The sequence below is a fragment of the Trachinotus anak genome, unplaced genomic scaffold, assembly GCF_046630095.1.
Source record: "Trachinotus anak isolate AG129_WGS33_773 ecotype Australia unplaced genomic scaffold, CSIRO_AGI_Tana_v1 ptg000013l, whole genome shotgun sequence".
NCBI classification, from domain to species: Eukaryota; Metazoa; Chordata; class Actinopteri; order Carangiformes; family Carangidae; genus Trachinotus; species Trachinotus anak.
In genome coordinates this window covers 6,256,317-6,282,090 of record NW_027273864.1, presented here as the reverse complement: position 1 = coordinate 6,282,090, position 25,774 = coordinate 6,256,317, and the positions used below count along the sequence as shown (strand labels likewise).

The following is a 25,774-nucleotide window of genomic DNA, read 5'->3' as shown; positions in this document are numbered from 1 at the left end:
CATGCTTAAACTTCCCTTTTTTGCTCATAAATGTTTTTGTGCTTTTATTGTGTTATTTAGGCTACAAAAAGAGACAAACACAATGGAAAATTGTCAAATCAGATCTGAAAACTGTGTCTTCAAATTCTGTACATAGTCATCTGACCAGCAACTCAAATCAATTATCTACATGAACTATTCCATTCATCTCAACCATACAGTAATACAACAACACTGATTCACTGCTGGCAATATGATGTTGCACATATTCCAGTTTGTCTTTTTTTGGAAACCTGCTGCGTTCCTCCTCGCAGCACCTCAGTGTGTGTGCAACAGAGAAAGCACTGAAACATATGTTTGTGCAAACTTCTACCAATCACCCCGCCCCTTCCCGTTCACAGCTCTCTTCTGGCTTTATTTATGTATTCAAAAGAGATAATTTACAGTGATGGCATGGAAACTTCCCAGCATGCCTTTTAACCTGTCGTTTTTCACTCTCTCCGCAGCAGGATGTCCAGAGGAAATGCTTTATTAAGATCCTGCCGACATGAAGAGCTGCTGTGACTTACTGGTGCATTACTGTCTAAAAGGCAAAGTTATTTAGACCAATAAAAGGCTAATATATTGTTGGAGTGGAATTACACAGAAGTTATCTCTGCCTTAATAACATCACCGCAACCCCTGATGTTGTTTAGATCAATAAAGCCCATTAAAGTACAGACCTCAAGCACAGATAAGGCTGCATCACCAGAGCGAAATACTCTGGCTTGCATCTGAGAGAGCAGAGGTCTTTCTCTGGCAAACAAAAAGTGGCCAAAATGAGAAAAACACTTCAAACTTAATACCATAAAAACTTCAAATCTAATGAAGTGCACTGTCTGCCTTATGGAGCCTTCTAGGCTTTTGGCAGGGCAGATAAACAAGTGGAAAGATGCTAATGGATGGTAGATATTGGTCAGATGAAGCAAAGGAAGATGAACCTGTACTACCAGCCCTCAGCTCCATGTCTGTTGTGAGTTTCCTGTTAGGAAGAGAGGGGCTTTAAACTGTTTCTTCTTTCAGCACTTCCAACTAAAACCTCTGTGAAGTCCTACCACAAAAACCCCCTCTGGACATTTGTCTCTGTCTTGGTCCACTGTTACATCAGAGTTCACATTTTTCACTTATTTTTAAACTGTGCCTTTTTTCATTATAGTAATCTGGTGTCATGATGTCATTTACTGTCTCTGAGATGTGAGACAGGGAAAAAAGAGAAAATATACAAATGAGTGAAAGTAAACTACAAAACCAGAAAAAAGTAGTCACACACAGTGGTAATATCACCACACTAAAAATCCCTGTTTTCTGAATGTGGTTTCCCATCATGCTGTGCTCATTCTTAGCTGTGTCCACCAGGTGATGCACTAAATCATCTGTGCAGCAACTGTCCATCAGCCCCCTGAGGTGTGATGACCACAGCCTGGCCACTCCCTCGAGGCTCCGCCCCCCGCGTTATGATGACGACACATGAAGGAGAGGAAGACTCAGGAGAGTGTGTGTGTGTGTGTGTGCCTGTGTGTGTGTGTGCGTATGTGCACATTCGCATTTGGGAGTGCAGACAGCGTTCACGTGCACTTGTAAATTGCACACAGACAGCAAACACACAGAGACACCACAGTTCTCCACAGGAAACCACAGTTTTGACGATATCTAAGCACGCGAAATGACAAACAAGATTTTTTTTTTTTTTTTTCAAGAACAGCGTGTCCCCTATTTTTCTATACACTGTCAATAGGAAGTTTACAGACACCAAGCTACACAGGTGGGGGAACTACACACAAACGCTGTTTGAAAAAAAAAGAAAAGAAAAAAAAGAAAAAAGTGTCAGACATTTCAAAAGGTTTCTGGAGCTTTTTGCGCCCTCTCACCTAAGTGTGTATTTCAGCGGACCACTGTGGAGACATACTGTAACTTTAGCAATGGAGAATAGCACAAAGACTCTCCCATGAATGCTGCCGTCCTCCCTTTTAATGTTTGTGTTATGCTTCACCACTCTTACTGTCATCATCTAGCAGCTGCAGTCACTGCAACAAATTACTGATATCACCAACCAGGACATTTCATCATCCGACAGGAGATTGTTATTACACTAACTTTACCCTGATGTACTACATGGCTTTTGACATAAAGTAACATTTCAGGAGTAACAGCTTTTTTCTTTTCTATATGAAGCGTGACCGCACCCCTGTTCATTTTCAGATGTTTCAGTTTTCAGCAACAGAGACAGATTATCAGTGTAGCATTTCAGATGTTTATGAAAAGCTGTTGAATTTAAAATCAAGCCAGGAATAATTTGCAGTATCAGAATAATGCATGAAAGAGATCTTGAAGTATTTGTCTAACATAAGTGTGAGACTATTAAAGGCCTTAGAAAAGTGTGGCAGTGAAAACAGAGACAGGACAGAAGATTCCTGTCAGTCCAACACACATATACACACAAGCCACAGTAATGAGTGTGGACAATATCTCTGCAAAATTATCAACCCTGACAATATAATATTACCCAACAGTAAATACACTGCAAAAAAAGAGAGAAGAAAGAAGAGGAATAAAAAGCATACAAGAAAGAGAGACAATCTTCTAGCAGCTCCAAATGAAAGCATAAATAAAGTGTGGCACATCTTTTACCTTCTTCAATTATCTGCCTTTTGACATGCAAGCTGAGCACAGTGTAATTAACATCTCAGGAGATAATGGGGTCGCTACTCACTGATCAATCTCACACATATATTATCTGCCTTTTACCAATCCAACCTCCTGTTATTGTAGGAAGAAAAAAATCCACAATGGATTTTTTTTTTTCTTTTTTTGGGTGGGGGGCATTTAATAAAACTCTGGTAATAGGCCTAATGACTCATCCAATTGAGCTCATCTTCCAAAACATCAATTAGGCTAAGACCCAGCTTACACTCACAGAGAGCAGTGTCTATCAAGGTAAATAACAAATCCTTCCTGATTCATGCAAACTCTAACTGTGTTGTCATCAACACTGACAGACTGTAGGTTCTTTAAGAGTGCTGCCTCTGTGACTTTAGCAGGAACAGGTGTTGGAGCTGGCCCCTCTGACCTGGTAAAAATACTTAACAACACAATCTGGAATTTATTTGACCTTCTCAGCTTTGGCTAAATTCACTTGTTTTTGAACACGATTAGTTCAGCTTTTGAATTGAAATAAGCTTTGAGTTACATACTTAAGTTATTACAACTGAAGATGTGCCTCTTTCAACTAATAAAGTATCACAGCTGCTCTCAAATCTTTTACCAGCTCAAAATACAAACTCATTTTATAATGAGCATGAGATCATATGAATTAAATCTAAATATTTCTAATCAAATCATTGGTCTAAAGTCCAATAGTGTTACAACAGGTGGTCCTATAATGTACTAGTTACCCCCTACTGACCTATACTGACTAGTTAATCTCTTACATAAAAATCAACAAATATGTCCTCCAAAAAATACAGAACAAGTTTGGACAAAATTTGTCACCTTTAATGTTACTGACAATACTTAAGTGACAGTCCTCAATACCTATGGTGATAAACAACACAAACCAAAGGCCAACACAGTGTTTCCCCTTCAGGTTATTTGCCAGATTGACTCTAAGCAAACCTAAAGATCAGCTCTGAGATTTATGTCGCTGTGCTCGAGTGTTCCTCCTTCCCCATCGTCTTTTTTCTGCCACATCCAAAGCTAGATTCACAGATCTGGTGGCACACAGCAAACCAACAGGGGCCACAAAGGCCACAGGGAGGGCCCAGATCAACATAGGGTACATAGGACTGTGGACGCACTGAGAGGAGCAATGACTGAATACACTAAGTAGAGAAGGCACACTTCCTCTTTAAGAGACTGAGCTGACAAAAGTGTGTAATAACTGCGTCCCTGTAATGACAACTGCTGCTTAAATTGCATCACTCACAAATCTGTTAATAGTACCTCATATATTAGTCTGTGGTGTTAAACCTCAAGACTGAGCATAACACTTGCTATTATTTGCTAATGCTACTTGCCTGCTATGCCTGACATTTAAGCCCTACAGCCATTCTGCATTATTGTTGAATTTATCACTCTTAGTCACATGAAATGAAGACTCTAATGTAAAGGGAGTGGTGCAGTATTAACTATACAAGCAGAGTTAGCTAGTGTTATTAAAACTTGACTACATTTAGGTAAAAATAGATCATTTTCAGCCTTTGTTTGTCGAAAAACAAAACCATCTCAGCAATAACTGTCAAATTAAATAGATTTTAAAAAGTTCTCCCTTCCCCCCACTGTACAAATTTGTAGTGAAAACACTGCTGGTTTTCTTCTTGACTAAACAGATACCATCTAATCCAGGAGAAATTGTTTACACTGTCTTTGAAGGTCAGAAGCTTTGAAAAAGACATGAGAATACAATGGGCAAGAAAAGAAGCGAGTGCAAGGCAATAACTGCTGTTGCTGCAGTTGGGAGTGTTAGAAGCTGCACTTTGAGTGTATTATTAACTCAACGCTGCCCGGACACGTGGGGGCTGTTTTACAATTTAGGCTTTAACAGATGTGCTTTTTATGTGGCAGGTTCTCCAGAGTTTAGATGCTGCTGTCCACACAGATGAGGCCGTAAGGCAGGTCATAAAACCTGCCTTTGAAACTTTGGGTGGATTAATGCCGACATGACAGCTAGTGAGCAGAGATCAGAACGGCTCACCTTTTCAGCGCACTCACATGCTTACCGCTCAATATCTCACCAGATGAAAGGAAAGCCGGGGACGCTAGGAGTTGGCCAGGTAAAATCTTGTGCCTGCTTCATGTTCAGTTTTATCTGACTGAAGAAGTCCAAATTTTCTGGGTTTTTCCTCTTGGGTGGTAGGAAATAATGCTGCACACGCTTGCATCTTTAAAATGAGTAGTTTATCGTCATGTGAATAATGCATTGTAGGCTGACGACAAAGGTAATTGTACTGCAACCAGTGTACAGTGTAATTATTGGGATTTACACACCTTCAACTCCCCCCTAATCCCTGCTTTACAAGGTGGAATTCCTGGCAGGTTACACACACTCTCTCTTTTGGACTGTCTTAAAACACACACACACTCTCTGACACATGCAACTCCTCACACGCACAACATCTCTCATTGTCTGAACTTCAAACATAGATGTATGTATGCACACACACACAGTTTCCTTTTTATGTAAGACCTAAAGACAAATCTTTATCACACAATGCGATGTTAATGCTTCACACTACTTTCTGGTACCACCTCCTGGGCCAGGCAGGAAGGCATGCTGAGCGAGCTCTCTGTTGGCTGTGTCCAGACCCGGCCTCTTGCACAATACAGGCTGCCAGGCCTGTAGCAGGCCAGCCCCTCCTCCCCAATAACCCACTTCCCATTCTTGATCAAACCTGGGGATTGTAGTGTGAGGGTGGAGATGAGAAAGATGGGAGGAGGTGCATGTGTGCGTGTGTGTGTCAGTGAGTGTGTGTGTGTGTGTGTGTGTGTGTGTGTGTGTGTGTGGAGGGGGGGGAGGCACATCCTGCGTGAAACCGCATCCTGAACAAGCATCGCTGCATCTCACTGTAAATAAATACTCTCTCCTCCGCGCAGCTTCCGTCAACTGTCACCGCCTTGGCTCCCAATCACCTTCAAGTCCAAACAGGAAAGTGCAGGGAGGCAAGGGAGATGGCAGATATGAGCTTTAATTTGCTTCTCGCTGCACTTTAGCCCGGGTGCACACTGCTTCCTATTCTCCCGCTCTGACCAGCTGCCCCGGCTTCGTTCCAGACCCTGAGTCCTTCCTGTCACCTTTCATTACCACATTATCCAGGAGGAGGCTCCCTGTGCAGCCGGGAAATCACCATTTGGTGGTACTCCCCTTCTGTTTATGTAGTATTGTGCGAGACATTCAAAGCCACGCGCAACATCCTCAGAGGAGCGCTGCTGCCTTGTTACCTGCTAATCCCCTGTGCATTATCACAGGAGATGCAGCTGAACAACAGAGCATGACGAAGGCAACAACTGAGACATGACAAGCTCTCAAGTCCATAAATTGCTTTGTGTTGCAAGACTCTCATCAGACTGGCTCAGTGTGTATTTGATTAAGGCCTGCTTGTTGTGACCACAAACCAACCTGTGTATTATATAACAAAAGGCCACTGCTAAAAGACAAAACCAGGGACAGAAACGACCACTCAGTGAAGGGAATTTATACAGCAGCACCTCCATTTCAACTTTTCCTTTAAGAGAGGGAGCATCCAGGCCACAGCTCTCCAGCACTTCTTGCATTGTTTTATTACACTTGAATGAGCTGAGCTGAAAACAGAATGCAGCAGCTGACTGCGGAGCATTTAGTGTTTGGCCTGGGCTCAGTTTTATTCACCAGGCTTGAAAAATCATTCAGTAACTGATCTGTCAAAAAGAGGAAGATCTGCCGTTATCATCTATATGTTTTCTGTATGGATGCGCATGTGTTCACTCATCATGATCACTGAAATCCAAATATACATTTGCATAATTTATATTTTCATATAATTCAGGACTCAAGAGACAGTGATACATATTTTATAAAATTGCCAGTTAAATCAACAAATTCTTCCTTAAATCAACAAACAGGGCAACATAACATCCATACACAAAACCTTTGTTAAAGCAGCAGTAATATTTAATTCTCAGCAGTTTGCTGCTTTGACACTGATGACATTCTTTGTGCAAAGGATGCAATGTGAGAGTGCTTTTATTCCAAACTGTAAAAACAATAATCTGGGGGGAAAGACTAAGCTAAATTAGTCTGGCAGTTAAACATTCTGTATACAAGAAAAACACAAGTTGTCCTCACTGTTTGAAACAGGGAGATAATAGCTATTATTATTTTACAGCCAAACTGGCATTGAAGATAGGTACTTCACACAAACTCATTCATGGGAATGTTGTAGAGAAAAAGAAGGAAAAAAGAGCAACTGAGAGATATAAAGCCAAAGATTTAGTGCCATCTCTCTGTAGTCTTGCAGTTTACATCTTATCAGAAATCAGCTGAATGTGACTAAGAGAGTTAATGATATATGGGGCCCCTCTCTCTCTCTCTCTCTCTCTCTCTCTCTCTCTCTCTCTCTCTCTCTCTTTCTCTCTCTGTTCAGAGCGAGTTACATTTGTGCAAAGCTGTGCCATCTTGATCAGATGGTTACAGGCGCCCTCCTCCCTGCCTGAGGAGAAGACTCACTGGCCAGACACATTACTTTAAAGGGCAGCATCTCACTGAGCACGTCTTAACCTGCCCAGGGGCGAGTGTGAGTGTCTGGGAGTTTGGGTGTGTTTGTGTTTCATCCTCAGGACCCCCGATTGTTGTCCATTTCCTGTGCAAAGACAAAATAAGCACATAAAGGCCAAAATGTGCTCTTCACTGGCCTTCACCCACATCACCGCACTTTTCCGCACAAGTGGCTAACCACAGATAATTATACAATTAAAACAATTTTCCGCATCTATCTGTCAGACTGATCTAATTCACCATTCGAATGACACTAATGGAGTAAGCCTCTTTCTCTCTCCTTCCCCGAGCAAAGCCTTTTTCTCTATATCACACAACGCTGAGCAAAGCCATCTGCAAAACAGAGGAAAACAGAGAGAGCCAAGAGGAATAGTGTTGTATTTGTTAAGCAGGATGTTAGTCAATAAAGTTAAGACCCAGCAGTTTTCACAGAGCAGCAAGGAAATGGGGAGGTTCATTTGATTGTTGGTTCATATTAACCCTTAGCTGCAGAAACAAGAAGAAACAGAGTGACCCTCTTATTTTCTGAGACAACACTCCCTTCAACCAACACTGACATTAATAAATCATCATGACAAAAGACATTACCAGGGAAAGTGAATGTGAAAAAAAGGAGTCCAACGTGACAGAAAAATACTCACATTAAAGCTGGGTTCAGACACTCAGCAGCAGCATGTGTAAAATAAAGTGTAATCTTTCATTGTTTAAATGAACTGGAACATACATTTCCATTTCAATATTCATGTTGAACATTATGTCCAGTGGCTGAACTGCAGAGGACTCAGACTGTGCCATTTACACAGAGCCACACAGGGTGTGAGCAACACAGGGAGCATTTAGCCAAACCTTGATCTGGATATCCTGCGTCTACGTCCACCCAGTGTGGACAAGGAACACAGATAGGAACTACTCCTACACAAGTTCAAGGGAAATGCTTGCATGGCGTGGCTCTGTCCTTCCCAACCAGCTCCGCCAAGTACAATGGCAGCAGAGAGTTTTATGTTTATGAGCTATCCTGATGGGGATACACATATCCATTAGATGTGAGTCTGCCTATCGAGGGGTCTGGTATTAACCCACAAGCAAGTGCCCCATCAGCAGAGAGGAAAAAGCTGCCTTTTATGGCAACAGATCACAGACTCAAGTCATTGGCCACAAAGCCCACAAATGAGGCGTTAAGTGTAGTGGCAGGGCAACAGAGAAAGAGGAGCAGAGAGATATGACCCTCTTCTCATCCATGCATGAATCTGCCCTCTGCCTCACTTTCTTCCTCTCTTCCTTGCTCTCTACCACTCCCCCTTAAGGAAAAAAAAAATTCAAAACATGTTTAACCGCCCAACAACACGCACTACAAAATAACAACTGTCACCTGCAGCAGAATTCATTAAAGCACTGGTAAGCAGCCCGGTAATGTAATTTTCATAACCGAATATCAATTCTTATACAATATTTGGAAAGATTCCTAATGGACATTTTCTGTAATTAATTGCCAGATAGAGGCAGGGATAGTGCGGCAAAGTTAAAAAACACAACCTGACATGGAGATTGGGAAAGAGAGTGCGGCGATGGGCCTGCTGGGACGGTTTCATCATCACGCCTGACCCCCCCTGCTGCTGGGAATGGCAGGAGATGGGGGAAGCGGGGAGGAGATAGACTCCTCTTCACAGTCAGAGATTTAATTGCACGCAGATTCCATTACCTCTGCACAAATGTCACATTCTCTTCTGATCAGGGGGCATGGCAGCCACTGGCAGCATGGCTGGCAAGCAGCCAGACTATAGTGCAGAAAGTGTTCAGCCAATCAGGGCTCCCAGGGCAAACAGAGGTGAGCAGAGGGACAAAAAGACTACAGTACGCCAAAGATATTAAAAAACAAAGGAGAGTCATGAACACACAGCAGCTGACAGTGCAACATCCAGGCAGAGGGCAATATACTATCTATTAACTACACAATATACTACTATTAACAGATGTCAAATATTCAATTGATTTCAGCTGTGAAATTAACCTATTATTATTATTATTATTATTATTATTATTATTAATAGTAGTAGTACATTTTAGTTGGCCTATGTTGATGCACTAATTATCATATTCATATTTTTACAAAAATACACTATAATGAACAAATGCCAAATGACCTTGGAGTTCAACATGAAAATACCCCTCTCTTGCCATACTGTATAAACAGCATACTAAAAAGATGCAAAGGTTAATAAGGACTAATAAGGACTTCATAAGGTCTGTATTCTGTATAAGTTAAGTATTCTGGACAATCATTTTTATATCAAAACTCAACTGGAAAAAGTTTAATTTTCAATTTTAATTATAACTTACTAGAACTGCAACTAACAGTTGATTAATCAATTAATTGATTAATGGAGTTTCCAGAGCCCATGGAGATGAATGTTAAAATGTTATGAAAGGAAATGTTAAAATGTTTGATCAATAATCCCAAACGAAGATATTCTAAAAGCCATGTTTAAGAACCTAGAATTTAAAAAATTTAAATTGATAGATTAAAATAAGTTTCCAAGTAATATTCTGTGCATTTAACTAATAACTAATGACTAATAACTAACTGACATTTTAAGACACACCTTAATACACTAAGGAGGCCAGTATTAGCTTGAAACCATCCATTTCAATGCCTAAAATTTGACCATAGCTACATTTAAGTAAATATTACTTCTGTATTATTTGTGTTGTGCAAAAAGACAAGAGTGATTAATATTTATCTAAATCTAATTATTACATCCCTTTCAGACAGGTACTGTAGTTAGCAGCTAGCTGGGGAGGTTTAAATGACTGACAGTGGACAGTGAATCACTTACAGGATCTTCTATTTAAATATTAGAATATCATCATGATTGTTTTAAGCGAATTCATTGAAAATGAATCGGGCCTTCCAGGCTGGGGTCTGTGAAGTAGCCCTGATATTAAACTGGGATAACAGCCATGTGCAAGAGCAGCCCAGGTTCTTTTTAAATCACTGGCAAAAATCTGACATGTCAGCAACAACTCGGGGGCCTGGAATCAGTCTACACAAATAACAGCCAAAATAATTGTAATATTTGGTCAATATATTTTCGCTCAAACATTCAGCACTATTCTGTACTTTTGTGTGTCTTTTACATTCATACGCCTGCTTAGTAAACAGCTGAAGAATAAAACAGATGAAAATCTCATAATAAATCTGTTGGGATCTGCTTCAAACTAGTTATGTTCTGATACAAATAAGCCTAACAGTCAAATCTAACAGTGTTTTGTAGTCATTTCACAGACTAACAGCACACACATTACGGTATGAAATAAGAGAAGGGTTAGGGGGAGGATTGCCACATACCCTGATCACTGGTTCAGGACAGACTGGCACTCCATTCCTCCAATCAGAATTCAGCTCACAGTCTTGAGGGCAGGACCACGGAGGTTTCAGAGAGGACACAAACAGAGAGAGGGAGAGAGAGAGAAAGAGAGAAAGAGAGAGAGAGAGAAAGAGAGAGAGAGAGAGAAGGAAGGAAGGGGAAAGATACAACGATTACAAACAGGAAGTGAAAGGTGGGGAAAGCCCCTGTCCACTGAGCCCACATGTGCAGAAGTGACATAAGAACTGGCAAAGTAAACGTGATCGTCGTCAGCCACAAGTATTTGATCCGTTATGACACACCGATTCCTGTTGGCACCTCCTGTCCTAAATGCATATCAAGTTATCTTTCTTTCATATCTGAACATGCAGATAAGCAACTACGACAGAGACACAATTTAAAATACAAGTAAAACTGTTTGCATCGCAGTAACCGGTCTCTGTGGTTCATTTCTCACCTTAACACAATGAACAGTCATAAAGTTGCCCTTTATTAACCTGTGACAGCCCACATAAAAAACACGCTGCAGTCATTTCAGATAGCTGGATGTGATGTCAATCATGGCTGGAAAATGAACTGAATAATAACTTAATTGTTTTTAAATGATTAAATAATAAAGACTACAGTACCTACAATTTTTATTTTTTTATTCTTCTTAAAGTTCCTCAATAAGAAAATTAAGTTTTGTGAGATCACTGTCACATTTAATACAAAAATGAAATTAAAACCATGCTAATAATATAAGTGTGATGAAATGAGAAACTTAAACAGTATAACAGGCTACAAAGCAACGCCAACAAAAATGTGACAAGTCTGTTTGCTCTGGAGAATTCATTTATATTAAAACTGACCTAAAAACACTGCAGTCGTCTCCACCATAGTAATAAAACAAATATTTAGAATAATACGTGTTTTTTTTTTTTTGTTTGTTTTTTTTTTACATAAATGATGAATGACTTGTACCATTATAAAAACATCTGAAACAAGCCGGACGTTTTGTTTATTCAAAAACCTGGCGTTAAGCTCAAAAGCATTCATCTGTAGCCAGATAAACAAGTGGAAAGATGCTAATGACTTCCACATACGGTTCAGATCATGCAAATGAGGCAGCAGAATGGATGGCTTCTGGTTTTGTCCCTGTCACAGAAGTCATGGCTGCATGTGTGGCTTGTTGCCCCATGATATATGTGTGTACGACTTTGCTGTTTAATGTGGCTGTGTCTCCCGCAGCAGAGCAAAGCAATTCAGCTCCCACTTAATTGGCCTGCTCTATGTGAAAGCGTGTCAAAACCCAAATCTATAACTCTGTTTCTGTGTGTAGCAGTGGAGCTCTCCAACCAGACACAACAAACCATAGCGCCCAATGTCCCAACTCCTCATAATTCAGCAGTGTGGAATTCAACTAACCCCATTAGTGCAGCCGTTGTTTCCACAGCCTGTCCACATTCCTGGGCCTACCATCGGCCTCAGATAAGACCCTTCTGATTACTCGGTTGCATGCCTGTCATTACTCCCAAAAATATGTTGATCCCACAAGACAGACCCCCCTCCCCATGGATTTATGGCTGCACTATTGTATCTCGATGCCCCTCAAAAGGAGCTAGCTTTTAAGGTCCCCTCACTTCGAGACCAGCAACAGAGGGCACTCAGTGTCTTCAGCCGAGCTTGCTGCCATGTCTCCAACATACATCTTACTCAAGTTTTAGAAACTGCTTGATGAGAAGATTCAGCAGAGATGGGATTTATGTGCGGTCTCACAAAAGGGATGTTAAAATAGCATGGGAGCGCACACACTTAAGAGGTAGCTCTGATTTTGGCTCTTTATTGCAAATTAATGAGAACTAATGAAAAAGTGGTTACGTTTTATGGTGTAGTCTGTCAATAAAAGAGACTAAACAACCAAACACTTAAAGATATACTGCATGCTAAGACGCCAACATAAAGTTCAAAATTTTCACCTCCAGCAGTAAAGCGTTCTCACTTTGTGGCCTTTTGCATGCCAGCTGCTCAACACTCAGCTCACTCCTACTCTAGAAACATGTGGTTGTAATCCCCCCTTTTCACTCGAATTACAAACTATGTCAGTTTCTGAAGAAAACTCCACTTTCAGCCACTTAGCAGCATGTGTGTTAATTGACGCTCATTTGTGAGTTTCCAGGCAATCTAGACGGGTATTTGAAGCTCTCTGTCCTTGTTGTAGAATATGAGTGGAATCAGAAAATACCCCCCCGCAGGTGCTATATAATGATTTTTGGGAGAAAAATGAACATGGGTCACCCGCTGAACATTTGATAACTAACACAAAACAAGTTACAAAATGTTTGCTGCATACCATCTATGTTGTTTGCTGCTCTTCAAGCTTCATCCCCCTGATGAACATAGACTCCCTAAATGTTAGTCACTCTGGAATTTTAGATGAAAACTAAAATTATCATGCAGACTTTTTTTTCACCTTCAACACCTAACGCATTTTATATGCATCCCTGTGTGTTTTGGACTAAGTGTATTCACAGGCTACAAGTATATGCTGTTGTACGACCTTTGCTCATTTTCACATTACAGTCCTCATTCATAAATACATTTCTGCAGCACCACTGTGCATTAGCATCTCATATTCTATCACTCGCAGTAGCCAAGGCTGCTTCACAAGAGACGGGAGCTAAAGCCAAATCTGGAAGCACCATCTCTGTGCTTGTCTGAGTATTTTGGCGCTCGTCTCATCATATCTAGAGGTAAGTAGCCCTTCATTGTATGGGTATCAGTGCTGAAGATACACAGTTTGCATGATGCCTTAAATCTGTGTTGTGATGTTTCATTACACCAGGAATAACAGTAAGGAACTTGTGTAGCCTATTCTCACCAGAGAGATGGATCTCCAGTGTAGCCCACCTCACACTCACTGAAGCCAGTGACCAGGTATCACAGAGACTGTGACTCTGCTGGGGGACACTGGTGCTGTATCGGATCAATGGCTTGACCCATTAAGTCACACCACTCCCAGTACCTCATCTAATAAGAGCCGGTCTTTGGGAACACCCCTCGCTGACCCATGGTGCTGAGGACAATTACAAGAGAGTGGTCTTTCAGGGCCGACGCCCACTTGACCCGGTAGCGTATAGACACGGAGGAGATCCACATGATTTAAACTCCTTCCCAAGACGTGCTGACAAGGTTAGAGGGTCAACGCAGACATTAACAGGTCAGTGTGTGGCCCACTTGGGAACAATTACTCCCAGTCACAGCTAAGTGGACACTTGATTGAACACGAGGGAGGCAGGACACACTTCCCTCAGATAACAATCCCCAGAGCCATTTAGGATAAAAAGCCCTTGTGATACAGCCTTTATGGGCAAAATTCATCTTCCTTTTCCCTTTTAAAAGAATGTGAGAGTGTGATAGAGAGCCATTCTCTGTAAGAGATGAGTCTCTCAAAGCATTACCATTTTCTAGCAATACTAATAGCTGCTTATGACACAGAAACAATTACAAGGTGACTGGGAGAAAAAGCTAAACAATGGGCCGAGCTGTTAAGATTTCATTTTTCATTCTGGGAAAAAAACATATCTCACAAAAGGAATAGTAATGTCTTGCAACAGACTTTGACAGACTCCTCATATTTTACATTCAGGTTCAAAACAACAGCAGCAAAACTGGAGCCAAAGTAAAAGACCTCTCCCATCTCTAATTAAGTGTGTGGGTGCTGCAGTTTTTTGTGCTGTTCAACCTTTAACCTACTGACAGTTTGACCCCTCTCCCACCACATGACTAAAACTTTGCCTCGAACATCTGGTGTCATGCATACACACAGCAACAAACAAACTCCCCACCTCTGAGCTGTTTCATGTCACAACCCAACAACAAATAGTTTGTGTTTCATCATAAATGTGTGGGTTTCACATATCCTGTGGAAGAGAAAAAAGCTAAACAGATGTTTGAGGGGAGCTACTGCAGATAAAATAGCAAACTTAGTAATGTGCATCTCTGTGTAAAATGGTCACTCTTGTCCTATAGTCTCTTCGTACACAAATAGGGCTTATCGATTCGCCAACACATTTCCCCAGCATTTGCATAAGCTGTGTGTTGTTTGTGGTATTGTTTCTTTTTTTCTGGGTCTTTGTTTATTTATTTCTCTGCGTTAGAAAATCAGTTCCACATTGTCCCTCGATCTGCAGCGGTGGCTGGTGCTGCAGCTGTTGGTTGTTAGTGGCTGGAGATGACACAGTTCAGCACTTCTCCTAGTCACAGCCAGCCCAGAGACCAGCACAGCTGCAGAGCAGGAGGGAGACTGCAAACAGCATGGAGAGAAGGAGACGCTGGTCATCATTCTCCCTGCTCCCTCTCTCTTTTCTGAGTAACCAAGAAGCCCAACACATTAGCAGAGGGAAAAAAAACAGACTGGAGAATATCTCTCCCCTGTCTCTCTTTCCCGCCCTCCTCATTAACAGGGTCTTTTTCAATTCATTTAGGACCCCTGAGATACAACCTTCCCAAAGAATTCAGCAAAGTGATACAACATTAACCCATTTGCACATGCAGAGTGCAAAAGCAACAGGATCACCGGCTGACCCACTGGTTGTTGTGGCAGTCAGCTTTATTCCCCAGGACCGTTTTGTAACCAAGTGGGCATCATGTGAATACCATCTGGGTACCACTTATTTAAAGCTGGCAGAAGTCCCGTGGCAGCAAGCCTGGCAATGAGGAGAAGGGAATAAATTGCATCATTTACTTAACATGCATTTACCGTTGTGCCCGTTAAAAGCCCATGACTAAATAATTTGTTTTTTGCCGGTGCCAGTTTCTGCAGTCAGCCAGTTCACATTGTATGTGCGACAAACAGAGCGACTGTCAAAGGGCTGATAAAAAAGGTATCGAGATGTTAACCACATGAAATCGCATTTACCACCAAGTATATTAACAGCCCTCAATCCATTTACACCAAAGAAATCTCCCAGCGCGTTTTGCACTGCACAGAACCCATAAACAGACAATAAACACATTGTAATTATAATGCCAACTCTTTAATTACGTGTGTCATTTGGGGATGGTCGAGCTCACTAATTGTCAGAGTGATGTGAGAGGAATGGGGGTAGCAAGAAGGAGATCAAGCCTCGGGCCCAATGAGAACCATATTCCCCGCTCTCCAAGCGTGTTAGAAGGCAGAAAATTCAATTGGCATGGTTCCAAAGAAGAACAGTCCAAACAGCCTTAATCAGCAGGGACAAACTCCATGCAAATCATTTACATTAGTACTAGTGAAGAGGGCGGAAAAATATCTAAGGTTTCACTCCCACAACATTAAAACTGAAAAATCTTTGCCTCCTCTAACTTCACTGCCAGGTGTCCTCGTAAGAAAATGCTTAGTTTCAGTTGCCACTAACTAATCTTACACTATCTGAAGAGGCATTAAGGGAAAAGGGCACCTACATCCATTTGTTTACTGGAGTTAGAAACGGATGGATATTAGACTAGCTTTTGTTATTATTATAATTTCAAGACAATTCTCTTTTATTTTACAGGACAGAAACTACATAGAGTGTGGATGACATACTTTACCTCATCATTTTGCCAGTTCAAAACACATTTACGACAGGAAGCTAAACTAACAACTAGGATTGCAACAAGTGAAGTTGCAGAAAGTGTTTTTGCAGAATATTATAATGTTACAGCAGGGTGTAGCCCCAGCTGCTGCACCAGACCACGAGGAGAGGGCATTCAGGTGAGCCCAGTACCAGAACACACATGTACACAGCACACTCTCATTAACAGGCACAAAGAGAGGGCTGGTAAAGAGACCTGAGGCTGGGGGTTAACGAAGCGGTTTAACCAAAACATGTCGCTGGTGAATATCACACACATGTCATCACTTCATCATTTTATCCTATAACATATATACAACACCAGAATCTAATCAGCTCATCCTTGAGTCCAAGTGAACATTTGTGTAAAATTTGAAGATACTAGGTTCAAGAGAACAAGCCAGACCTACGGACAGATGGACAGATGGACAACCTGAAAACGTAAAACAAACATAAAGTCAGAACTGTGGAAACATAAAATGTCCCACAGCTGTTTTTCTACATAAACAGCTGACACAGCATTACTGTTTGGAATGCATTCTCTCCCTGCTCACTCTCATTAGACCATTTTGGCTTAAAGATACAAGCAGACAATTTATATATTTATGTTATTTTACGGTACGTTATCTTATGAGGTACGTCATGTGAATACTTACAAAAACACTCACAAAATCTGTGAGAAAATAGTTTCTCTGCGATATAGCTAAACACCTTTCTCCTGCACTGTATGTTGCATCCTCAAAGCCCCAACACACCAGAATTAGCATATTAAGCTATATATTAAGATGTTTATTGAAGCAACAATTGTTTGGAGCAAAGTGAGCATCGGGAGTGGGTAATATGGATTTTTGTGGGAAATCTATTGTGAAACTGATCATGAATAACAATGGCCTACAACACCCGGACAGCTTGGAACAATGGTACAGAGAAACCTCTGATGGACGACAAATTTATACAGTCTTACAGTAATCAACACCGTGCATTACGCTGAAGGAGTGTACTGAAATGTTTCTTTGGATGTTTAATGCTGCCTTTGTTTTGATTCTGGGTCACCATTGGAATCTATGTCCGTCTACTGTTGTCAATCCAAGATCAGCACAGCTGCTGTTCTCCATCATCCAGTACTTTTCAGAGCCACACTGCAATTCAGCGGGGTCGGTAATGGATGGCACCTTCTTTAGAAAGCACCTGACCACATGAAAGAACAAACAACAAAATGTTTTGTCTATTATATTTAGCTATTTAAAGTTATTGTGGACCTGAACAGACACGCCTCCTAGGTACAACAAACTAACTAAATGTGTGTTCTTTAGCAAAGAAAACCAATAGTGATAGGACAGCTTATCTCTTACAAGTTAATTCTATACATATTAACTTTCAGATCCACTTGTTGCTGATAAAACACAGGTAACGTATGTCAGCAACACTATTGTCTGTTTATGCAAGAACTTGTTTTTCCAAGTCTGATCACATGATCAGGAATATTGTTGCTTATTTGTGGATCAGAGTCCAAACAAGATGTGAATGGCCTTGGATAGCCTCCAGTATTAGTATATACAGTGTATAGCAGTTGATGAGGTGGACAAAGATCACTGAGTGAACTACTGAAACTGCCATAAGTACTGTACACCCTAAAAACACGTTGTGAGATGACATTTCTTAGATGAATCATCAGCCAAGCAATGAGAAATGTCAGTTAGGCAATGAGAAACTGTCTCCGCCATTGTTTACATATTGACTGGCACTATGTGGTCGGCTCTGATGAGAACAACACACAGCCTCCAATAGCATGATCTCACTTGGTGGAAAAAGAGCTGTCACTGTGAATCTAGTAGGAGGGTGTGGCATTGCAATCAATGAAGGTGGAGAAAGAAACACAAACAAAACAAATCTATTATTGGTCCCACAGCATGAAATCACACATTAGCTAAGCTGGTTCTGAAACAGTCAATCCTGCACCAGTTACTCTACAATTTACTGCTCAAATTGTTCTCACCTCTGCTTTTTTTCCATTCCTCTGTCTATGTGAGGTTCAACTCAACACTTCACGGTGCCCTGCAAGGTCTTTTACACAGCACCACTATTGATGAAAGAGATCAGAGTGACTGAGAGAGAGAGAGAGAGAAAGAGTGCATGAAGGATACAGAGTTTTCATCTACTATCCATCTCCTATTCTAATGCAGCCATTATGCTCTAAAAAGAGACTGCTCATCTATTCATTTTATGAGGCATTTGAAAAAAGATGACACTGCAAGAGGGTTGGGCGGAGTGATTAAAATTCTTTGAATTAGCCCTTCAATCACTGCATACAATTGTGTATAAAGTACACAGAAACGCACTCAAAAGCCTGGCCCAACTCCTCTCTGTAGTAGAATATGAAAAGATTGATTTACTCATTTCTCACTGCAAGTTGTTTTCGGTGCGAGGAATTGATTGGTCAACACATTAAAAGCTTGTACATCATACACTCCATATACACAACATGAAAAAGCTTTCAGAAAAATATCCAATAACTCACAACAGCTGATTTCTCAAACCACACCGTTCTTACAGTATTTACAACAGGTGTAGTAAATTTCCAACACAAGGCTGTAAACGGTAAACAGTAAGTGGCTAACGGTAGCGAGCAGGGAGGAAAGCAACTCTGAACATGATGTGCATGATGCAGAAGAAGGCACTTTGATGTCACCTGTCAGCGTCACTCTCTTACGTCTAGATTTCTGTGCATGCAGACCATGTTCATGTTGCAGGAAAACCTGGAATAATGTAAGTCATTTCAAGGCAATGGTGAAAATAATAAATAGCTATAGTAAAATTCACTGAGTTACAATGACCCTTTTAACAAAAGCTTGCAATTAATAATGATCAAAAATATCAGCTATAATAACAATTCACATTCAAAATTTTGCTAAATGTATATAGGAGAATAATTACAATGTGGGTCCCTTTTATACACAAACGCGTGTATGAACCAGAAGTAAGCAGCATGCCACTGCTGACATGTAGTTAACCTCCGGTCGTCATCGTCTATCACAGAGACACAGTCTATTCACATTATTGCTAAAGTACAGAATTAGACTTTTTCTCATGCTTTTTACTCTAGTACCTGGAACAAAATAAGTACTAAATAAAGTTTCAGTTCCAGTTTAGTTTCTCCCTCTTGCTCACCCACTCATACACTCTTTCTCTTGCTCTCTCTCTCGGGCTTTATCTTGGTCTTTTTTTAGACTGCTAGTCACTTACAAAAATGTCTTGTAAGCCGCAAAAACATTAAACAAAATTTCCATTCCTAATATAAACACATCTTCACTCATTCACAAGAAAGCCGAGCAGCGTCGAGGTCATGAAGCTAAGTCAGCATTAACCCATTCAGATTAGGTGCTGGTTTATGAAACAGATATTCAAGAGCTTATGTGTATGTTTAATCTGAAGCTCATCAGTGAACCATGCAAGATCTTTCCTATATTACAACATCAACTTTGTGCCGTTGTCTTTCCCTCACCAGTGTTAACACTCTTGTTTTAGAGATGTCACCTTTTACACATAAGCTATGTGCTGTGTTGTTACTGACTACCTGTGTGTGTGTGTGTGTGTGTGTGTGTGTGTGTGTGTGTGTACATTCTTAAAGTCATACATATAGCACATTGCTCTTATAAAACAGGAGAATACTACCAGTATTTGTCATTACACAAAATATTGCTGGAGAGCCTCCTGTAATCATTCACACGGCACTTAAACTGAATTGACAAAACAATTTAATTTGATAAATCTTGAAGCTACAATTTATGACCATTTATCTCTTGTCACTAAGGTTTAGAGTTTTTTTTTTTTTTTTTTTTTTTAAATATATGGTTGTGCAAATTGCTACACTCAGCTAGTGTCTGGGACTGACAACTGCATTTAGTAGGTTTTTTAATATGATAGTGAATTTTGTATTGTACAGAGGAGAGAGCAATGAGGCATATGTAGTGTGATCACGTTTACATACCTATCCCACATAACATACCTATTTCCCTCATGGTGAGTTACTGAAACAAAAACTGTGCGCGTTAACCAGGTAACTTTGTCTTATGCGATCGTAGAGACTGTTTATCTTACAGCTCATATGAGGAGTGACTGGCTGTGCGAACGCAGCACATGCAGCCTCTTCCCACACCTCAATTCAGTGTGGTGGGATCCTGACAGTAACCTTGCAGTAGCGCCACAGCAGGCGGACACGTTCTCCACTCACATAGCAGAGCACAGATTTCCGCAGCTATTGCTGCTGACCATTTCAAACTGGCTGCTCGCTGCACGTCACACGGCAGACCGCTGTGCTTGCTGCTGTACGGCTCTGGTGAGACCTTTGCAGGATCAGCGGCAGCTTCTGCGGCTGTTGCCTCCCGTCTAAAAGGGACTTTACACACATCCGCAGCCTCTGATGCTGAACCAATATGTGAAAGCCACAGATGTGTCACACCTGACGAGGATCTTTTTGTGGATCTCAACTTAACACTAACTTAAGACAATCCCTAGCCATAGCCATCCCTAGCCAGGATTGTGTTCAGCCAAGTGGCTATCACAAATAAAAGTGAAGTTTGGAAACTGGGCTGGAATTTCAAGTCATTATGGCCTTTTGCCATTTAACTTAAATCTTAATATTGCCTCTGATAAAACAACATCTGAACATAACTGCAGCAAGACTTTAGTGAAAGTAACAAATGCTATCTACTACATTAGTTATAAATGTGACCACCAAGGTCACTATTATCCCACAATGTCTAAAATCTGCCTTTTCACCTACTTGGACAAAAGTAATATGATGATGAAGAAGAACAAATGAATGAAGCATGATATTGATATTGGTATGCAGAGATAGATTTGAAATGATTTGTTAAAAAGTTACCATAATGACTGCACACGAGGTAAGTGTTTTGCAAGATTACACAAGATTACACAATTACACAACATTTTTCTTTTAATTTTAAAATTAAAATTCTGCCAGCATAATCACGAGATAAGGTAAGAATAATACCACTAACTTATCACCCAAAGTGAGAAATATCAACAAAACCAAATCAGTATGCTTCTTTAATCACAAAAACAACAGTCACAAAGTGTTTATCTACTCAGCACATGCAGCAAATGGTCAGCCACGCTATCTGCTTAAACACATAGTTCCATCCACAGCTAATCTATCGACCGAAATGATAAACAAAAAAATAACTCCTGTGAAAATAACCATCTCCAACCGAGTGGTTTGGGAATGGAGCCCCACCCTGTTTACAACAGAAAGAACAAAAACAAACTCCCTCCAAGGAGCCTGGGCAAATGCAAGTCACACACTCCAACCAATACAGGCAAACAACAACAACGTCTGAAGATCTACTGGGAGAGCGGGCTATCAAACAACAGCAGTCTGCACACAAACAAGGTGTGCATCTCTGTATGTTTGAGGGAGTGAATTGGAGAGTGAGAGAAAGTGTCTGTGAGAGAGAGAGAAAGCGAGAGTTGGTGTGAAAGTGGAATTGAGTGGCAAACAAAGTCAAATACCACCCCCACCACCCCAGTCTCAGGTCAACTGAATCATCAGGAGTCAGGGAAGATACCGTCACCACCTTCCACGAATAGCTCACCAAACCACATCAGTATGACTTCACCGTGGCAAACCCAGTAGTTTGAGAACGCACTCTCCCTCAATATCCAGGGGACTCTGACTGAAGAGGTAATGAATCTCTGTTAACAAGGCTGTTATCGGTGAAGGAACTACAACATCGGGGGGGACTCCAAATCCACGAGACCCTTACCTCCACTGGCCTTTTAATGTCACTATTAACGGCTACAGGTACGCTGCTAACAAATGTAGCAAGAAAAGCAGAAAAGATAAAAGCGTCACTCGTTTGATTTCCCTCTGTACATCATCATAGTAAACAATGAGACTGGAGAAGGGACACAAGCCCAATTAGCCATCTCTGCTCTCCGCTGTCAAGTGTTTAAACAGCCGGCTAGTATGATAATAGTTACCTACATACTTTCATCTGTGCTCCAGACTCATCAGCGTGGTAGCAGCACTGCTGAAGCGCTGCACTGCATCTTTGGTAATTACTGCTTCCCAATTACCACCCAGCTGGTAAATATATATCAAATAAACAAGCAACAACCCGTCAATTAGGAGCACCCTTTCATAATGGGGGGTTCAGAATGATGTTATATGTACAGACAGAGGAAAGCAGAGAGAAAACGGAGCGTTCAGCTTCAAAGTTAAATGCAGCCAAGAGCACGTCAGTTTGTAAAATGATTAAATCACATGTGTTTTTGAGGCAATTAATATGCACCTCCAATTAAAGGTGTTTTAATTACCAACAGGGCAAAACGTACAACATGGAAACCGTGTTGTTCCACCAAGAAAGGACTTAAAAATGAAACATGGCCTTTTCTTCACAGACGAATGGAGAGGGACAGTAACATTGTTGAATTCAAAGGCAAAGGGAACAGCTGCAGTAACAGTCTGTCAACAAAATTTGCATTGCTGCTCTCTCCTCATCTCCATTACTCTCTCCTGTCTCTCCTCGAGCCCACGGAGCTGCCGGCTCAGATCTGAGTACTCTGATGGCTTATCACATAGCGAGCAGCAGGCTAAGCTGGAGTGATGCGCCCAAAAGACATGATCAAAGCACACCAACTTTCCACCCAGCAATGATGATGGAAGAGCAGGCCCTGCCATGTTATGTTTCTTATTAGGCTGGGGCTGCCAACTGAAAACACAGCCAAGAAGTCAAGGATGAGGCCCTTAAAGATCTGCTCCAGCAACCTTATTTTACATCACACTGTCTACTACACTTAACAGGGATTAAGTGGTAGTCTATGACATTTTCATATTAGTAAATGTAAGTCTTCCTACTCTAATTCTCACACTGATAGAGCATAGTAATGATTTAACCTATGGCCAGATTATGAAAGCTTTTATTTTGAAGCTCTAATCATGCTGGTTTGGGTAGGTTTTAAGAGCTAAAAACTTTAGTGAAGACTTCCAGCGGCATAACACTGATTTGTTTGGCATAAACAGAAGAACTGGATAGATAACATGATCAGCCACCACAGCTCAACAGAAAAAGAGCCACCACTTGAAACTAAAGCCCCGTACACAAAGACAAAATACATCACAGATGTAACCACACTTGTTTGACAAATCAAACCACACAACTTGTCAGCGAAATATACAGAAAGTGAGTTAAAGCTTTACAAAAAAAAACTTTTGAATTGTTCTTGCATTTTCAAGTCACATTGTCTATTTCAAGTAAATATCACATCCAGCGATCGGTTGAGCACACCACCTTTTCAATATGCTTACCACAATGAGAGTTCAGAAAGAGCCTAATTCCAACATTAGATTCCCCAGGACCTCAGCAGCCACCACATTATTTTTCCCTCTTTGTCTGACTTTTGCCAGGAAGCGAAATTACTACAATACAATAATGTTATAATGTTTAAAAAAACAAAGGATTTTCAGGATTTACATCACTTCAAACTGTGTGAGGTTTAGGTCTAAATATCAAATGAAAGAGATAGAAAGAGATTCACAACATTTTGAAAATACTGTGGAAGTTCAAACAGAGAGAAGAATCACTTACAGTTCTACGTAATCAACTTTCACTGGTGGTTTTAGCTTCTTCCAAAAACAGCCAACTTCACTTCCTTTCCATGTTGCTCTGGAATGACAAACAAAACAACATGTGAATATTTGAGGTTGTCAAAGTAACAAAAGAAAATTCTCCCTGTAAATATTCATCGATGCATATTTGAAATTCCCTAATAATGAAAGGTATGTCATCATGAAGCCACATCATAAACAAACGCAGACTGACATACAGACTGGACAGCTGATAGAAACAGGTGCTAAGGTTTCGCCTGGCAGCTGAGCACAGCTTGCAGCATATGGTTGAGCCCCTCATGTCTGGACGAAAATGTTTGTAGCTTACCTGCATCATTCCCAAAACATACTAGTGTTGTGCTGTTAGAGAAACTCTGATTTGAAGTTATTGCATATTAAGAGGCTCTTGCACCGACTGAAAAAAACAACCGGAAATCATAATTAATAAAAATACAGTGATTACGGTGTTCTTAATCCTAACTATTTAAACAGATTAAAAGAGGAAAAAATTAAACTAGCACTTCCACTACCAGCTACACACATCATCTTATTAATTAGCTAATCATTTTCTAAATTGACTATTTCTTGTTTATTTTATTTTATTTAATTAATGTGTGACTACCTATGTCTGAATACAAAAGATGGAGGACACTCAATGTAAACATCTTGTGTAAAATGTGAAAACTGATTAGGTTTCAGAGTTTCAATGTACTCTCTGCTAAAGGTGTCAAATCTCATTGCAAACCATGGCGCAGTGCAAACGCCAACTCCCTTTAATTTTTTATCTTTTGTTCCAAGCCTTTCTTTATCTCCTTTGAGAAGAGTCCATCAGCAACACACTCAGTAAAATCACTGCCTTCCTGCTGAGTTTTCAAGTATCAGAGGGGTATTTACAAAAACACATTTTACCTGGATTCAAATACAAGGTAAAAATAGGGTTTTTTTTACTCTTGATTTGCATGTATAATCGATGTTAAGGGACTAAGCAAAATATTTTTACAGGCACCATTTGCCTGTTGATATTGTAGAGGTTGTTGCAAAATGTTTGCAGCCCATTGAGCCTCACCCGAAACTAACTGTATGTAAAACATGTTATTTAGTAAATTAAAAACACTACATTAATCTAAAATCAGCAAACCAATGATGAATTTAATACGCCAACTTTACAGATAGAGCAGATATTTTGATATTTGCCAACCATTGACGATCTGTATTCCAGTGTTGTAGTGTATTCCTGAAACACAACACCAGCAGTAAATTCATTTTGTAGCTCGAGTTAATTGATTGTAATTGCACTCTCTCTCTCTCCCCATGCAGACATAGCAGACATAGATGACATTTTTTGTCAGCATCCCTCCCTTTATTAAGGACAGATGACAGTGGAAGACAGTAATTAATGACTGCATGAGTTAATGGCTGTCCTGAGCATTTTGCAGTCTCCGTAGAGACTGAGGAGCTGCACAGAGCTCACCTGAAGCTGTCCACTCTCTGACCAATCGCCTTCCCTGGCATTGAGAACCGTCTGCCTGGGCACGCCACAGGGGCCGGGACACACTAACCTTTACCCTGGAAATATTGTTCTGCTTTCCTTTGTTATCATTTCCATTCATGTAATACAGCACTAATGAGGGAGCTGCCCTCATATTCGCATTGCTAGTACTCTTTCCCTTTGTGTTGCATGAATCAAACATGCAAAAATCACATGACAAAATCATTTACCAGAAAATTCCCTTTATTCATCTGTCACTTGTCTTTGTGCAAAACTGTTTCAAGCAACTGGTTTGAGGGCGTCTTATATCTGAAATCAAATGAAGAGTGAAGCCGGCAAATTAATGCGAAGGAAAAAAAAAATGCAGTATATGCAGAACCTTATTCCCACACTGGACCGAAAATAACTCTCCTTATCATTCAGCTGCAAGCAAGGGTGCACAGTCAGTTT

The 25,774-nt window shown here is 40.7% G+C and overlaps 1 protein-coding gene across 22 annotated transcripts in view; it reads right to left on the bottom strand.

Moving 5' to 3' along the window:
- The window catches only part of foxp1b (forkhead box P1b), a 157,416-nt gene that overhangs the window by 122,145 nt on the left and 9,497 nt on the right, over positions 1–25,774 (bottom strand). For 11 of the 22 annotated variants that reach the window (XM_071494830.1, XM_071494851.1, XM_071494849.1 and 8 more), the window contains exons 2-3: positions 23,816–23,893; positions 10,611–10,672 (exon numbers count right to left, since the gene is read on the bottom strand). The gene's annotated coding sequence lies outside the window, so the exon portion shown is untranslated. The remainder of the gene's footprint in view (positions 1–10,610; positions 10,673–23,815; positions 23,894–25,774) is intronic. The other 11 variants (XM_071494832.1, XM_071494837.1, XM_071494835.1 and 8 more) reach the window with 1 other exon arrangement.